The sequence below is a fragment of the Drosophila elegans genome, unplaced genomic scaffold, assembly GCF_018152505.1.
Source record: "Drosophila elegans isolate 14027-0461.03 unplaced genomic scaffold, ASM1815250v1 contig_208, whole genome shotgun sequence".
Lineage (NCBI taxonomy): Eukaryota > Metazoa > Arthropoda > Insecta > Diptera > Drosophilidae > Drosophila > Drosophila elegans.
Genome location: NW_024545578.1, coordinates 13,894,671 through 13,912,828, shown reverse-complemented (window position 1 = coordinate 13,912,828; position 18,158 = coordinate 13,894,671). Strand labels below are relative to the sequence as shown.

Genomic DNA, 18,158 nt, shown 5'->3' with positions numbered 1-18,158 from the left:
GGTGTTGCAGTTGTACCAGGGAGTTGCTGCTGTCTCGGGTGTTGCTGTTGCTGTTACTGCTGGTGTTGTCGCATTGCCTTTGGGAAACAATAAAATAAAGTGGCAAACAAACTTGGCAGCCCACTAACAGCAGCAACAACAAGCGACACAGCAGCAACATCAGCAACGGTTGTTGCTGCTGGGTGAGAAATTTTTTCTCGCTTTTATATCGTTTATTTCTTTCTCTTTTCGGTTTCAATTGACTCATGCGGCAATTGTGTCAATTTGTCAGGCATTGATTTCGATATTGATATTGGAGGCGGACCGGCAATCATTAGAGTTTATGATGCGGGTGAGCCGCCTCCACCCCCGTTAACCCCTTTCCCCTATTTCCCTTGCCCACTACAACCATGCTCAATTTCCATTTTACGCGTTCGCTGTGCAATTAAGTGATTTATCATTGAAGTCTCCCTCTGATGTTGCTGCTGTTGGGTTGTTGCTGGTGTTGCTGCTGGCTCAGCCAACTTAATTTTAGCGGCAATCAAGCAATAACAAGCTGCAACATGCCGTGTTGCACGATTGCCTTTGACTCCGCTGCAACATCGGCAACAACAGCAACGCAGCAACTGATATCGATAGCTTTGCCTCGACTTTTGCCTGATTGCATCTGTTGCAGCAACAACAAAAATTACAACCAGCAACAACGCGGCTGCTGCATAAGTTAAATTGAATTTGAGAGAGAAAAAAAAGAGTTTCCGACTGGTTGGCTCACCTGATCGCCCCCCCTTTTTATTTCTTTTTTCATTTTTTGCAGTTTCGGTTTCAAGTACGTGCTGCAATCAACAACACCTACAAAACGCAAGTGGTGCCAAGGAGGCAAGAAAAGCCCAATGATATCGCTGGCTGCCCATCAATGGCTGCAGCCACCCACTGAACTCCCCCCCTTTGAGCACATGCATTAAATAATTTTACACTTTGTTTGCCATCGTTGGCCGCAGAGAAATGCAAAAATCGCGCGATAATCGGCAAACGTTTGGCAGTTAACGAGACGCAAACTCGATGGCTACGTGGATGCGGTTACAGACTGCAGATAAAAGCGGGTGGCAGCGGGTGGATTACACAGCACGAAATATAAAAATATATCATGGGTATTTTTACATGAGTTTGTATTAAAAAATTGTGGTTTTACATATGCAAAATATACAAAATTTAATAGATTTTAAAATTTAAAATGTAAAATTATCAACTTACCTGGTTTCTTTAAATAAATAAAGCTGTAGAGGTTGTAGGTCTCGAAGAATTAAGATATATGCATTGATTTTAAATTTTCATCATTGGTTCCCTAATTTTAAAAGCCTTAAATTACCTTAATAAATAAAGCTTTCGGGTTTCTTGATAAGTACAAATACTAAACATTTACAAATAAAATGTAATTTGTTATTATTTTGATAAAATTATATATTTACAAAATTTTACTATTTCAATTACAACCTACATAAATGTTTTGTTCTTACATTTTAAATTCAAATAAAAAGTAAAAATAAATTTAAAAGTACTTGATCTGCAACAAATTAGAGCGTTAATCTCACATATTATTCTTTCTTTTAAATCCTTTGAACTTTAACCGCCAAAATATATGCCACATATTGAATCTTATCTATATAAATCAGCATCAATTTTTTGCGTGCTTTTTCATCTTTTGCGGCACGAGCAACAAATTGCCCATTTTGCAGGCCGTGTACGTGTGGCAATTTCCGAACGACATTTTCATTAGCAATTCGTTTCGAAAATTGCAGCGAAAAATAGTTCCCCAACTCAACTACGAAATGTGTCAAATTGGGGATGGTGCAATGTCTTGGGGAATGTATCCTGGGCGATTTATGAACTTAAAGATGTATGGAGAAACATTTGCTCTTAAGATCTGACCCCGCGGTGCTTTTCTTATTTTAAATATTTTACCTATTTAAACTGCTGCCTTCATTCAACTTTTGGCAGAGTTTTTCCTTCCACCAGCACGCTGCTGAATTTAATTAAAAATATTTATTCAAAAACATTTCGGGTGGAGCATGTGTGTCTCTTGTTTACTTTCGCTTAGCCAGCACAAATGTTCAAATTAGCAGCAACAACGACTACAACAACCACTAATAATAAAAAGTCTAGCAAATGAAATGACAAACAAAAACGAGAGGGCCAAAATGAGAGCACGCTTTTTTTTTGGCTTTTTTCGCTTGTTTGCTTTGCTTAGCTTGGCTTTGTTTTGTTTTATTTGTCTGCTTTTTTCGAGTTGCTGGTGCAGCTGTTGCAAAATCTTTGCCGCTGCTGTGGCAGCCATTTTCCGCTGGCCTGGCCACTTAGGTGAGCGCCAACAAAAGACATCGCGAAATTAATTTTATGCACAGCAGCAACATCAACAGCAGCAGCAGCAACACAAAAATTGTCATCCGAAATGGCAGGAAAAACTTTGCGCCAACAACGTGACATGGAAAATGTTTTTGCGCGCCTTTAGAGGGTTAAGCGGGGGGGTGCGTTTCCCCAGCCATAGTTGGGGGTTGGGTCCACCCCTTTCATTTTTCGGCCAGGGGGTGGGGTGCCGTTTTCCACAAATTAGCCTACGTTTTTTTATAGTTGCCACCGACGACTGACGCTAATTAGCACGCGCCGCCAACTCAGCAGCTCACCACTACACAGGGAGAAAAACAAAGCAAGTTAAGCTCTAGTCCTTCTCTTAATATTTTTATCAACTCAATTATTACCGAAAACTTATCATTGAGTTCGTTTAAGAAAGGCCGAAAAAAAACTCTTGTTTTAATAACTGCTTTTTACTCTAAAATATAATTTTTGTTAGTTCTCAATTATATGTTTTAATTTGACATGAAATAGTTAAATATTAATGCAATAAAAATGGTTAAAATTGCATATATTTAGAGCAAATGTAAGCCATTTAAAAAGAAAGGAAGAAATCACAAAATGATTACACATTTTTGTGCTTTTTTTCCGCCTGCACATACATGAGAACCACCATCAAATGCCTGCACCACCGCATCGCATTGGCGGTGCACTTATTATATCATTTTTGTTCTTGGCAAAAATCGGAGGGAATGCAGACAACATTTTGCGGTTTTGTCACAGTAATTGGACATATTAATCTCTGTTCACCTAAACTTTTTGCCAAGGGATAAGGGCAGGGGTTTTGGGGATCGGGGTCTTGTTCTCAGCCTGTTGCCAAGAATTGAAGGCGGCGATGGCGAGACGAAAAAAAAAAACGTTTGTTTATGCCCAAGGGGAATTTATTGGTCTGAGAGATATATCATTTATTTTACGTATGTGAACGCCTTTGACAGAATCTATAATAGACTATATGTGACAGAAACAATTAAAAAATTGCTATGGGAATGTTTTAACATATATTAAAAGGGAAAAGCAATTAGTAGAAAACGTAAGCACTTAGTTTAACCCCTTGAATTTGCAATGGTAAGTCTTTTGACTTGGCAATTTGACTTAACATCTAGCCGCATTGTTTTCTAATCTTTACACTATAAAATTTTTAAACAACAAAAAAAATGGCTTTTAGCTTCAGTGTTTATTAAGTTTTGAAAACAAATATAAGTTTTAAATTTGGCAAACTCTAGATATTGACTTAACATAAGACGAATTTACCCATTAAAATAGCAATTAATTATATATATATATATATTTATTTAAGGGCTTCCTGTTGGCAAACTTCTCTCCATTTAGAACCTCTTTCGCCGATGGCTCTTTCTAATTTTTTCCCACGCCTCAGACTGAAGTCTGGAGTAATTAGCCGAGGAGACAGCGCCAGCCTAACGATGTCACTTTATCAACGGATTTTTGTATTTCTTTTCTACTGATCTCACTGTCTTTGCGGGGACTCCAGGTTTCCCCAGTTTCCCCTCCTGTTCCCTTCGATCTTGAAGTGCAACTTCTGCAAGTTGTACCGCTAATATGGAATACGCCTACTCCCAGAGACCGGGACCAGAAGAAACTTCGGTGGAAGATAAAGCCAGTGGAGGCAGTACGTCTCTCCCTTACCGGACCCCTTGGAACCCTCCTCATATATCTCTGCCCCTCGCCACACAAAGCGCAGCACTTTGCATTAGCGACATAATTTATCTCGCCAACGAGAAGTCAAATGAGTCGGAGGATCCGGGGAAAGATCGCGGCCGTGGACGGGACGTGGAATTCTCTCCATGAGGAGGGGGTGTTTTTAGCTGGAGGATGACCACGCAGACGCAGCGGTTCCTGCGTTCTGCGTTCCTTCCATCGCCGGTTGCACCTGCAGCCTTGCCTCGTCATCTTGCCGCTGTCGTTGTCGTTGTCGATGTTGCTATTGCTGCTGCTGTTGCTGTTGTCGTCTTCATCGTCGCCTTGGACTTCCAAAAGCAGGCTTCTTCTTACTCACTCTGCATCTGTCACGCTGTCTCTTTCACTCGCCACCGAGACTCCTGTGTCCATCTCTTTTTGTCTCTTTTTTTGGGGCGCAACAAGTGCAATTATTAAAATTTCCGGAATTTGCAGTTGGCGGGAAGATAAGCACTGAAAGAAATCATAAGCTAAGTTCAATTGTAAAAATGAAAGACAGCTGAAATTAATTACATTCAAATAGCCTAAGAATTGACGAGCTTGTTTAAGAAATGATTTTATATTTTAACATTTAATATAAAAGCCAAATAAATGTATTCTTTAGGTGTTACTAATAAAAACCAGTTACTTTTATTTTTTATAAAATATATAACTATTAGTCTATTTTATTGATATTGTACTATGTTTATAAATTTTGTTTATAATAAATTCCTTTTTCCATATAAAATAATAGTTTTGATTGACAATTTATATTTCAATTTTTTTTCAGTGCATTGTGGTCTGCCTTGAGGTCTGCGTTTGCGATACTGCTGCGTTGCGTGGGGAGCTGTTTCCAGTTGGCGATCCCGATCCTCGCGATGCCAATGCCTCGGACATGTGCCCCTCCTCGGGCTGCAGCTCCCACTTGTGCGATTCGGTTCGGTTTTGGAGGAGCAAGTGCAACTGGAACTCCTCGCCTTGGGTTGGGTTGGGTTGGGCTTGAGCTTGAGCTTGAGTTTGGGTTCGGGCTGGTGCGGCCTTCCTTACGCATCAAGTGCGTTGGTTTTCGCATTAATTATGCGGCAAGAATGAGGCAGCAGCGGCGTCGATCGAAACCAGAAATTGATGTGGCAGCTACTTCTGCGGCAGCCCCCTTTTCAGCCCCTTTTCCCCATCGGAAGGCCCACGAGCATTTAATAACATTGCCACAAATCAATATATCATTTGGCGGCACTCGGCTTACTTTCTTCGACTGCCGCTCAGCCTCCTCCTCCTCCTCCTCCTCCTGCTGCTGGTCTTCCCACACTTTGGCTTCGCGTCTGGAAAAGAAAATCAATTAAAATATCTTTCTCCTGCGCGCAAATAAATTTGCCATAAAAATTCCACTAAATCATTGGCAACTTTGTCGCTTTTCTTGCCCATTCCAACTTCAACTCCAGCTCCATTCTGTTCCCGGTTTCTCCCGAGGAATTAGCATTAACATAGCAACAAAGACGGGAATTGTCAGTGGAGATTGATGGCGCTGGAGTCCCGTTAGCGAGGTAGCTGGGAAATCTGTCCTGGGTCGGGTTACTTCCTGCAAAAACTGAGAAAAGTTGGCCAAACAGTAGAAGTCAATAATATTAATATCTATTATTTAAATACATATTTATTTCCTATGGTTTTTTATAACTGTAAAGTAAGAAGCGCTCATCAAATTTGTATATATTGTTTAGGAATAAACTATAAAAATCTCTTTATTATGTGTCACATTAAAACATATGACATTGCTCATACTGAAACTTATAAATATATGAGGTTCAAAATGCATAAATACATGACGAAATAAATTTAAAATAGATCAAAATGTTTTGAGTTTATCATATATTACTAAATGATATTATGTTATTATTTTAATCAGTACATAATATAAAAACAAGCATTCTGTTAAATATATAAACTTAATTTAGTTTAGTAAATTAATATTTTATTTTTGCTCCAACTATATTTTAAGTTTCAATAAATCAAGCGTTATAAATATGCAATCAAGGTGTGTCCTTGAATATTCATATCTAGTGCAACCTATCATAAATCTAGTTTTTAAGTCCACAATTACAGGTTATGAGTAATTAAGCCGTAATTACTTTCTTTGTGTGATAAAGCCTGATTAACCCGAAGGTATTCTTGGCTCTTGGCTAATTGATTCAGCAGCCAAATGTGATAAATACTAGCCTCTATGAATTAATTGCCATGGCTAAGCACCAGTTGTTGCTGCTGTTGCTGTTGCTTCTGTTGCTGCTGTAGCCTTTCATGTTGCTGCTGCTGCCTATCGGCAACGCCCAGACAGCTCGAAAGCGACAAGCGTAACAACAACTGCCCACGGGCCAGACCAAGTTCAAGAGCAGCCAGCAAAAATGTGTAAAAAAAAAGCAAAATAAAATCATAATCAGAAGGAGGAGAGCTGCAACTTGTCTAGTGGCCCACAGGCCGCTGTCCCATTCTGACATGCTGTTGACACACACTGCCCAAGTCGGCTGCCAACTGCCGGACATCCCACATATCTTGGCCAGACTCTTGGCCATATATTTGTCTGACTTATGGGGCATAACTCCGCTTCTCCGCACTTTAAGCCGCGCTCCTCCTTTCGGGACAATCAAATCGCAATCACCCACAACATTAAATCGAATGCGGGATGGTGAAACGAAATGAAATCCTTGCCGCTCGCATTAACAGCTCATTGGCACTACTGTAGGGGGTCCAATGTTCCCTTATCCTCCTGCAAATTGGCGCCGCCAACGCTTAACCCTTTCCCTTTCCACTCCCTCCGACGGACATGTTCTCCATTTCCCTTTCTTTCCTTCGAAATAAGTTATAAATTTTGCAACCGTTGATGGCGCATATTATGATATCATTTTACAACTTGTGCAGCCAGGCTCCAAAGGGACAGACTTTCTAGGGATGGTTTAGTGACACGAATAAACATTATTTTTTTTCCATTTTATTTATTCTGTTTGTTGAATGGCTTTACTGTACATTTGTCAATATAACTTACTTTCATATTTGGGTATTGCTTAGAACTACTTTTATGCTTTGCTAAACACAACTTTTGAATGGGTGATTTTATGATACACTTTAAGTAACCATATATTATATTATCCATTAATGTACATCTATAATATGACCATACATGTATAAAAGCCTATATTTCCTTAAGTATATATGAAAATATATATGAGCTTATTGCAATACCATTAAATGCTTTTGAAAAATTTAATAAATACTTTTATTACAACGAATGCTTTAGGCATTGTTCAAACAAAAAAATGAATAATTATATAATTTAAAAGAAACAGGTAATTAAATCCAATGTTAGTATTAATAGTTTCTTTTTTGTATTACTTTAAAAATTAAATTTTTTATTTTCTGGTAAAGTTTAGAAACACCTACAGCCTCAACTTATATTTCGCACATTGCCATCTCTAAAGAGCCTTATGCAAATGTCTCTGCTGCTGCTGCTGTGGCTCTGATGTTGTTGTCGTGCCAGCAAATTAATGTTGCTGCTGAGTTTAAGCGTCTCCACCAGTCTGTCTTCCCCCTGAGCCCCCCACACTTCAGTGTGAGGTCTCAGCTGCTGTTCTTGTGACTTCGCCTCTTGTCATTGTGCGCTTGACCTTCCCCCACTTTAAGAATTATTGTTATTATATGCGCTGCAGCGATAAAAATCGCAGATGTCCAGCAGCCCCTCCTTTCTCCATTCCTCCGCCGCTGGAGACAGCCCATGAAATACAGCCGGGGCACCCAGAGAGAATCCCGGAGAAACGATGTGCCACATGCATCTGCAAATATGCATCTCACTTTCTGTCCCTGTTCTTCTCTGTCGCTGTATTAAAAATAATTATAATTGCTCCCACGATTTTCTGTTGCTGCTGTTGCTGCTGTGGATGATGTTGCTGCTGTTGACCACAGGAGCGATGCAATTGTTGCTGCTGGCCATGTTGCTCCTGCTGCTCCTGCTGCTCATGTTGAGGCCATTCCATTTTAACGCATATTAATTTCAGGATTTTTATACTCTGTTATTTTTATTGTGACATTTGATTAATTGACGACATTTAATTACAGTGAACTCGGCTCTTTTCCCTCTGTATTTTTCGCCTTCGCTCCCTGCTTATCGCAACTCATTTATCGCTGGAAAAATTATGACGCTGCTGATTGCCAAGGCCTTTATCTGATCAGCATTTTCCCCCTCTTGTTTTTCAGATTTTTTCGTTGGCCCTCTTCGTGTGGGTGAGTTTAAAATAAAACTCTTTATGGGCGGCAGCCAAATTGATGAGTCATTTGTAGCTGTTGCTGCTGGTGCTCATGTGGCTGCAACAAGTGCACAAATTGCCGCGAATCGATGATTAAATATTACAAGACAATAAATGCTTTATCTTCATAGCGGGTGCTAAGCAAATTGCCAGCTGCCAAAAAGGAGATTATGAGCCAGACAAGACCACACACTGTCTTTGGCGGGGAACAGGGCGTATGCGCAACGTGTTTGCACTTAGCAAAAAAATTATAAGGCCAAAGACTTCTTTAGCTCACAAATAATGTACATTTTTAATTTGTTTATCTCAAGACTTTTTCGAAATTTAAATGTATATAAATATTATCAAAATAAATTCAAATTCGGTTAAAAGTTTACATGACATATGAAAAGATTTTAAAATTTATAGATACTATAGGCTTAAAGTAAGAGTATATTTCCGCTATTGCACATTTACAAACAAATATATAAAAATAAATAAATAAATAACCATGTCTATCAGGAAAAGCATTTTTTTAAATAATACTTAATATAAACGGCTTCAGCTTAAGGAAAAATATTATTATAAATTTATAAAAAGAACGCACCATAAAATTCATTCATAGGAATGAATCAAATCCTAAGTTTATGCCTTATTTGTTTTCCTGAGTGTAGGAGCTTATCCATTAGAAGGTAAGATAAATGAGGCCAGGGAACTGCTAAAATCCCAAGAAATGTAAGTTCTCAATGAAGCAGCGGCGGCAACCTCTTCGACAATTTTAATGGCTCGGCAACGCATTTATTTTGCAGTCACATTAAGATAATGTGCCGCTTGTAAGGAGGCTTTTGGACTCCTCATCATCACATGCAACGCCGATCAGCTGCCATTGATAAACGACAACAACCGAACGGGCAACATGTTGCTGCCATAGCAGCAGCATCAGCAGAAGCGGCGACTGACAGCCAAAAAAATGGATTGTGGCCCGGAGCCCGCGGACCTGTAACGTCCACGCGTTCTAGAACATATCACATGATAATCTTCATGCATCACTCCAACGTCAGCAACATGTTGTTGCTGTTGCACCGGAAGCATTTTATTGCCAGTTCGCGATTCGCCTGCGCTGATTATTCGCGGGCCATCGTAAATCCCGCTTTTGTGGGGGGCACGCGCGATCTTGCAACAGTTGCTGCAACATCGGGAGCAGGTGAGCTTTTTTTCCATTTTTCTTATTTTTCTTTTTTAGGTAGCTGCAAGTCAAGGAGGTGCGAAATGGCAAAACGCCCGCTGGCATTGAATTACCAGACAAAATGTGGCCAGCCCCGAACATTAGATGATGTTGCCACAGATCGCGCAGGTCAACAGCAGCAACAGCATCAGCAACAGCAGCAGCAACAGCACGGCAGCAACACCAACAGCACGGCAGCAATCCGAACGTGTTGCTGATACAATTTGCTTGATAGGCGCACATTTTTACGCTTCAGCGCGGCTCAGCTCGTGCTATCTGTGCGAAATCTAATACATTTTGTTATAGCCACAGCTCCGATTCGAAAAAAGGGGGGAAAGGAGCTGGAAAAAATCCAAACAAAGGAGCTCAAATCAGCTTGCTCGAAACAGAAGCGCCGCATTGCAGGGCCAAAGTCGCGTACGTGGTTAGCAAATTTATACAAAGCCAACAAAATTGGGAAAACGGGTGGCCAACCAGGAACAGACAAAACTATATAAAGTAGCAGGAGGAAAAAGGAATTTTGCAGGACCTCGCCGCAACTGGCGCCAAGTGTGTTTTTTGGTTAACCCTCTTGCCCTGCCAACATCTCATAAATTGCATAATTTTGACTGACTTTTGTTGGCATTGCAGTTTTCTTGGCCCGGTCGTAGGTGCCTTCGTTTAGATTTTGCCGTCTTTTTGGCAGTTTCACAGAGGAAGCTAAGTGGAAACAGAGCCAGATAAAAGTCGAGTACAATTTATTTGAGTCGGGAGACATATGTGCTGGCCTTTAAGACGAACAAATGAAAGAACTTATGAAATTCTGCTGACAATAGATTTCATTGAAACAACTAAAAATCTTTAACTTGAAAAGATAGACCTGAAATATACTTTTAGGAAGATAAGATCTTTAATTTAAAGCAACAAAAGCTAAATTTCTTATATTTGTAAAATTCATATTTATTCTTACACACTTTAATTGTTGTGATTACAGTTTTTTGTTGCCAAAAATAACTGCAAAAAATCGATCCGAAATTACAAACTAAGTTTTAAACGCAGTTTTTTAGAGCACTAGGCCACAAGACTTTTAAGACATGCCACTTCGAAATCTAATGCTTGAAAGAAAAGGTATAGAATTGTCAATGTAGGTATTTGGTCACTTTTCAGGGATTCTATTTTTCGGTAATTGATTTAGGAAATATAAAAATAACCACTCAATATTTGTAATCAAAATTTAAATGCAGAATTTTAGAGGCCTAAACTACAAGACTTTAAGGATATACCACTTTGAAATCGGAGGCCTATAAGCAAAGTTACGGATTTAGAATTGATGGTTTTTGGACACTTTTCTGCAAAGACGATTTTTTCGGAAATTAAGATAGGGGTTACATCGCAAAAACTGCATAAAATCGACCCGAAATTACAAACCAAGTTTGAAACGCAGTTTTTTAGAGTACTAGGCCACAAGACTTTTAAGACATGCCACTTCGAAATCTGTTGCTTGAAAGGAAAGTTATAGAATTAACAAAAAAAGTAAATAACAATGTTTTGTCTTAGCGTTTATTGATCAAACAGTTTATTCATTTTGTTGTACAAGCAAAAACATTTAAAACATACATTTAAATAGCAATAAAAATAATTAATTCTAACCAATGAAAAAACTTCAAGAAATAAAAAGCAATTTATTATTTAACACCTAGTAGGCTGTGAATAAAATTACCTCCAATCTAATCGAGAATCACAGAAGTATCTTTTATGGCAACCAAGATCCTCAGCCTAGCGTCCTAAACTCAAACTTACACCTGTTCTTGATTACAGATTTAAATAAAGCTTGGGATATAATTAAATGCCAACCTCTAAATCATTGCAAACGGCTTCGCACCTGACTGAAAGTTACGACTGATTCGAGCACCTTCCCTTTATTTTTATTCGCCAAAGATTGGCGACCATTTCCGCTCATCTCGCCCATTCGCTGGTATTATTTTCCCAGGCTTCGGTGGCAGACACTTCCTGAACACAGCACAGAGCACACAGAACATTGGCCGTTTGGAAAATGACCAGTGACAGTTTTATGGGTTTTCAAACTGTTTTATGACACGCCAGCGCCAGGCGCGCGAAACTTGCCCATAATGAGCGACTGCGACAAGTCGGTTCTGCTGCCCGGCCATTGCTCATACGCCATGTGGAACGCGCCAATCAGACACTTGTCCACCCACGCTCTGCTTCGGCATCGGCATCGGCATCGGCATCTGGCCGTCTGTCTGCTATTTAGTTTTGCAAGAATAATGCGCCCAAAATTGAAATGAAAATGATAAATGTGCTACAGATATAGGCAGGCAGCCAGTCGCAGACTCAAACTCAAACTCAAACTCCGATTCGAGTGCGAGTACGAGTGCGAGTGAGGCACGCACAGATTCCGCGATCTCCAGCCCCATTGCGCAGGCGTTTTTGACAGTTTTTTAATAATATCAGCAGTGGAGTGGAGTGAGCCGCTCTTTTACTGCGGAGTCCGCCAGATCAGCCTACCTTTTCTGCCCCGTATCACACATGTTCTGCTCCGCTTGTGCAGAGAAAAAAACCATTATATATATAAAAATCCAACTTTAATAAGGAATAACTAAAAATACAAGTCTGCCGTTAAACTATGCATATTTCACCAGATTTAAAAATTTTGTACATCGATAACTGCTTTGAAGGCTAATAAATAAATTGTGTACTCGAATATAAAAAGTTACTGGACGTAAGTTGGTTCAAGCTATAAATTCAAAAGGCAGTCACTTGGATAAAAACTTGTTTTGTGGTTTGCATTTTTTATATAAACTATTACATAGTTTTAGAATTTTTATTTAAAGGGTCTATACAATTCAACGTTGCCTCATTTTCTAACTCAACATTTTCCACTGTGTGGCACTTTTCTCACTCTGTCTGTGCTTTTTATTTAATTTTTATTTGTATCTCATTTTGGCATAAATGGCTGCAGACACGGGCGGAGCAATGCAATCCGCCTCAACTTCTGCCCCTTTTCCCTGCGTATTGCATGCCGCACGACATTTTTCGCTTGGCGGTGCGATAATGAAATTTTCTGACACTTTAACCAACACTTTTCGGTGCCAGTCGGAGCTCCATGGCTCCCAGCACTACGGGCCAGCTTCAGCTCCATCTCCATCCAAAGCCAACAGGCGGAGCTGACAGGTGGGCAGTGGCCCGACTTCCAGCGGTTGATAAGTCAGAAAAGTTGTTTCCTCATTATGTTGATAAAACGCCCAGCACAAAAAAAATGGAATGTCATCCAGCGAAATGAGCCTGGTTCAACCGAAATGAAGTGACCTGCTGCCATCGGCAAATTGATTCGTAGCTTATGCACTAAATATGACACATTTCGGATGAGAAAACTCGGGTGACTCACGATCCTTTTTTTGAGCGCATTTTTGGGTAGGATTTTAGTTAAAACCATACTCTAATATTTAGTAATATCTAAGAAATTAAACTGCTTGTACTTATTTGAAATTTGGTGAGACTTTTTATTGCCACATTTTTATTTTACTGAAAATGTAACAAATCAATATTTAAAATAACAGCAACATTGACTATATTTTCGGACTCCTTTCAAAATAAATTTCATGAAAAAAATACTCAAGGACCTGAAGGTGAGCTACCGTTTCCGCACTCCAATTCCAATTCCGATTCCAATTCAGTATCCGATTTCAGGTTGCGGTTACGTGCTTTATTACTTATGAGGTGGTTTGCTCCACCGCCAAGCCTTTCGTGTAATGACATGTAATTAAGCGTTTATTTACAGACAGCTTCGGTTTGTTTAAAGGGGGCGTGGCACGCTTGGGATGGGCTGAGCGTGGTGTGGTGGCATTTTAAGCATGCATTTAACAGACGCAGAGTGGCCAAAAATTGACAGCTTAAAAGCGCCAGATTGCGACAAAAACAAAAAAAAGAAATCGTAAATGAGTTCACAAAATGGACGGGTCATAACTTAAGCCTGAGGACGTTTAAAGACCAATTAAACAATACAAGTCCGCAGGCATATATTTTCCAATCATTTTTGTGCTTTTTTAAACACTTCTGTGCCGAAAAAATATTAAATATTTAAAAATACCAATCATTTAATCTTTTTAATTTCCAAGGATACCAGTTATTTCAAAATAAAGGCTCTGGAAAGAAAAAGTAGTAGTCGTATTATCCTAAGCTTAATTAAAAAAAACATTGCAAGCATAAATTATAACCAATCTTTAAATAAAATAAGTACTATAACTTATTCAAAGGGCATTTGTTTTAGTTTAATATTGAACATTAAAAATGACAATCTAGTTCAGTATTTTTCTGTGATAAATCACAATTTATTTATTAAATCTGAGTATTAGCGCTGTTCAATGCGATTTCGTGGAGAGTTGAGACAAATTCTAGTGGCTGCGCGTGGGCGAGAACCTCCCAACGTCAGCGCAACGACTTATTTGTTATTACGCTTTAATTTATTTGCCTGCAGTCGCCGATTGCCATGAGTTATAGTACATGCATAAGCAGATCTGTAGTGCATATATATAGTGGTGGAGCAGACATTGGGCGGACAGGCGGCAGCCCAATCGAAACTCTGGTCTGGGATCCACGCGCCAACGACACTCGAGTGGTGTCGTTGTCGTTTTCGTTTTCGTTGTTGGTGTCGGGTGTCCGTATCTGTGTCTGTTTCAGTTTCTGCCGCTCTATCCGAATCCGAATCTGGCCTGTATCTGCATCTATATCCCCACCTCAGTACCGATCTGGAGTTCTTTTTGGTAGGCAGACAGCTGGCAGTCATGTGACAGGCGGCAATAAATCAAACGGCAAACGACAAACGGCAATTGGCTTCAAGTGTAAACTAATTTCCATGTCGATTTATAATAACAACTTGTTAGCATTTTGTATTTCCACTGCACGAGACTTCATTAGTCGGGGCGCCAACGCAATTCCACATGGGAACATTTCTATACTTACGTACAGATGCGTGAAAATTATTAGAACTAAGGTAAGCTCCTCAAGGTAAGCTAAAAATGCCAACTGCAGTTGAATTTTAATTGTACTCATATTTATTTTTCACCTAATTTCAAAAATGATTTCTTAATGATTTTAAACCTTAAATTTTATATGTAAGACTTTTCAGGTTTTATGGGTTTATTTTCTCAAACCTTTTTTCAACCCTTGAACACACTAAACTATTAAAATATGCTAAATTTTTAACATTTTTTATGAAAAATAACCTTTAGGCAGGTTATTAGTAAATTAACATAAGTACATTAATAATGTAAGTATAGCTAAGAAAGGATATTAATAAACTTACAAAGGATTATTATTTCATTAACCCTTTAAGTTAAAAAGAAAATGTCTTTTCAAAACTACTATCTTGACCGCCATCGTACGTAAATACTTCCAGCAGCACTTTTTGATAACTTTTTTTGGCCTGTTGATTTATGCAAATTTCATTCCTGGAGCCAAGTGGAAGCCGCGGCCAAGATCGGCGTAGATAAATACCCTTCAATCTAAATGTAAATGGCTCCGCATGTAATTGCCACAAATTGCCACTGCAGTGACCAGTTTGCGTTGGCAGAATGTCGCTCGTTGTTTTCTGGTCTGTTCCCAGTGTTCTCCTGTTTTTTTTTAGTTCCTCTTTTTCTATGGCCAAAACGGAGCCCAATGGCCATGGCAGTGTAGTCTGAGCCATGCTGTTCTTGCGCCTTTTTTAATTACCCGCAGGATGCGCGACAACAGCAAACAAATTGCCTCAATTTCCAATGTTGTTGCTCGTCGTGATTCATGTGACGTAGATGGAGCAGCAGCAGCAGCAGCAGCAGCAGCCGCAGCATCAGTGGCTGCAGAAGCAACATGCAACAGCAGCAGCAGCAGCAGACATCTAACGGACTGTGGGCCGCTTCCCTCCCCCGATGCAACTGTAAATAACGCGTGAAGTGGCCAAACATGCGTGGCGGCGGTGGCCGAGACTAACGGGACACATTGGCCAGTGGGCGGCAAGTGAGCAGCGCCTGGCAACAAGCGATAAACAAACGCCAAGCCAAGTGTTGCCGCCAGACACCAGCAGCAGCAGCAACAGGAGCAACTGCAGCAGGCGCAGCAGCAACATGTTGCCGGCATTGAGCAAATGTTGCGTAGAAACGTGTGTTGCGGCCTGCTAATGATGATGATGATGACCGTGTTGGTGCTGCAGGTAGGTAGTTGCTCTTGCTCTGGTTCTGATTGCCACACCTAATACACTAACCAAAATGAATAATACAAATTTGAACATCTAAAAAATGGCACCAAAAAAAAATCTCTTTAGACCATTTAACATATCATTGAATTTTAAGGAGTAATACTGTTCTGGTCAAAATATTGATATCTATGTATATAGATATATGAATTAGCAACAAACGCATTGTCAGAATACAAAGAATATAACTCAGGTATCACTGTAAATTGTACAAGTATTTTAGGCCATTCAATAATTTGCATTACTTGTAATCAATTGCAATAAACAATAAATACAAAATATATTTCGTTTCACAATTAAATAACTTAAATGGAACCAAGGCCCGTAATTGAGGGTGCAATTATCTCTCAAGATAGACGGAAAATGCTTATGGCTCTGAAAACTGCCAGATCGGAGATAGTGCGGCCGATGAAATGACTGATGACCGGCACACTGAAAGCTTAGAAGGCCTTCGCCCGCGAGCAACATCGGCAGTGCCCCGCAGCAATATCATCTGTGCACCGCAGCAACATCACCTGTGCACCGCAACAATTTCGCACTTTACCCGCTGACAACTCACATTGTTTGCGGCCCCTTTGAGTGCGGAAAAATCGAGTGCAGATTGCGTTTTCAGCCAGAACGGAAAACGGAGTCGGAAAAGCGAACCGAACCGATTCCAGAGAGAGAGCCACCTTGCGAATGGCCTGCCTGCTTTGCGATTTGATTTATAGCGCGAATAGATTAAGTTAGCGTATCTGCTGGATGCTGCTTAATTAATTTGTATCTGCTGCCAAATCGAATGCCTTGAAATGGCCAATCCCATCCCATCCCATCCCTTTTCCCCGCCACCAATTCGATGCAGTCGTTTAACATGTCACAGGACCGGCTTTTTCTCTTCCGTTTGTCCGAGGTTTTGTCCTTTGGCAGCTATAAATTTTACGCCTGCTGCCTGTCAGCCGCTCTTATTTATTTATTTATCTGTGACTGTGCTGTGCTGTGCTGTGCGGTGCGGTGCAGTGCGTGAGATTCATTCGATGTTGGCCTGTGTAGGCCAGCGATGTCAAACGAATTTGCCGTTGGCAGGAAATCGCTGTTTTTGCATTCGGGCCAATCACTTAGGCATTGATTGGCCCAGGAGCATATGGTTCATCAATGGGCTCGAGAGCAAGAGCTGATAGCCGAGCTTTTGTTTAGGCGCTGCAACACGCAACGAACGCACGGCAATGGAATCCAACAAAAAGCCAAACAAAAGCCCCAAACAATGCCCGATTTCAAGCAATCAATCAAACAGCTGCAACAGCAGCAACATCGAAACCCTGACACGCTGCAACTTCCAACAAGTGAGTACATTTTTATTGACATATCGAATTGAAAGATACCTCTAAATGTATATATAAATCTTTAAGATGATGAAAATAAAATACCGAAAACTAATCTTGTTTGGCAATTATGTAAGTTAAAAAAACCATTTCATATTTTAAAATTATGTTACAATTCTGAATTTTAAGTGAAAGAAGTTAGTACTACTGCAAGATAAAGATGATAAATGCTAATATTAGTAAATGCTAAGTGTAAGCTTACTAAATTAATATAAATATGCAGCATACCCAATTGTTTAGTTTCGTACAGGGTATGACAACAGCAGCAGCAACAGTTGCTTGCGGTGGCAAGCTGTGGCGTCTGCGCCTATTGATGTTGCTGCTGCTGTCGCTGCTGTTGCTGCTGCAACGTTTCTCATGTTGCTCCTAGGTAAGCAAGGTGTTTCGGCTGCCCCAGTGCCAGTGCCAGTCCCATTCCCATTCCTATTCCCATTCCCACTACAGGTCCCACACAATCAATCAAGCCGCCGGCAATTAATCAAATATCTCCAAACATAATTAGAGATGGAAAATCTAATGAGACCGAAGACTGAATACTGAACACTAAACACTGAACAGTGAAGACTGAAGACTCCACTCGAGGCGACTCCTTAACCCTTCGCCGGTTGCGGGGGCAGCGTGTTAAATTATGAAAAATGAATGCGTGGAACGCGCTTTTAATTGTGCTAATGTTGCGTTTCGAGTGCCAGAAGATATAGGCCCCCCACCTGATCTCGCATCCCATGGCGATCGCTTCCTGCGGCGATCGTGTCTGGAGTTTTGAGTTTGGAGTTGGGAGTCTGTAGTGTGTAGTCTGTGGTCTGGAGTCTGGAATCCACCGCCGCTGTCTGCATCTTTGTCCGCCTCGGGTTCAGTTTGGAAACTCTGCCTCGGGTTGGGACTCAGACTCAGACTCGGACTCAGATTCAGCTGCCTGTTCAGTTGCCCCTGTGATGTCCCGCTAATCTCAATTTGTAAGTTAATCGGAGGCGCTGCTTGAGTCGGCCGAAAGAAAAACGAGCCAGCGAGCTGAAAGAGACGATTTG

General features: G+C 40.4%; 1 pseudogene; it reads right to left on the bottom strand.

Annotated features, from left to right (window-relative positions):
• The window catches only part of LOC108150106, a 34,758-nt pseudogene extending 26,683 nt beyond the window's left edge, over positions 1 to 8,075 (bottom strand).
• Positions 8,076 to 18,158: the final 10,083 nt, after the last annotated feature.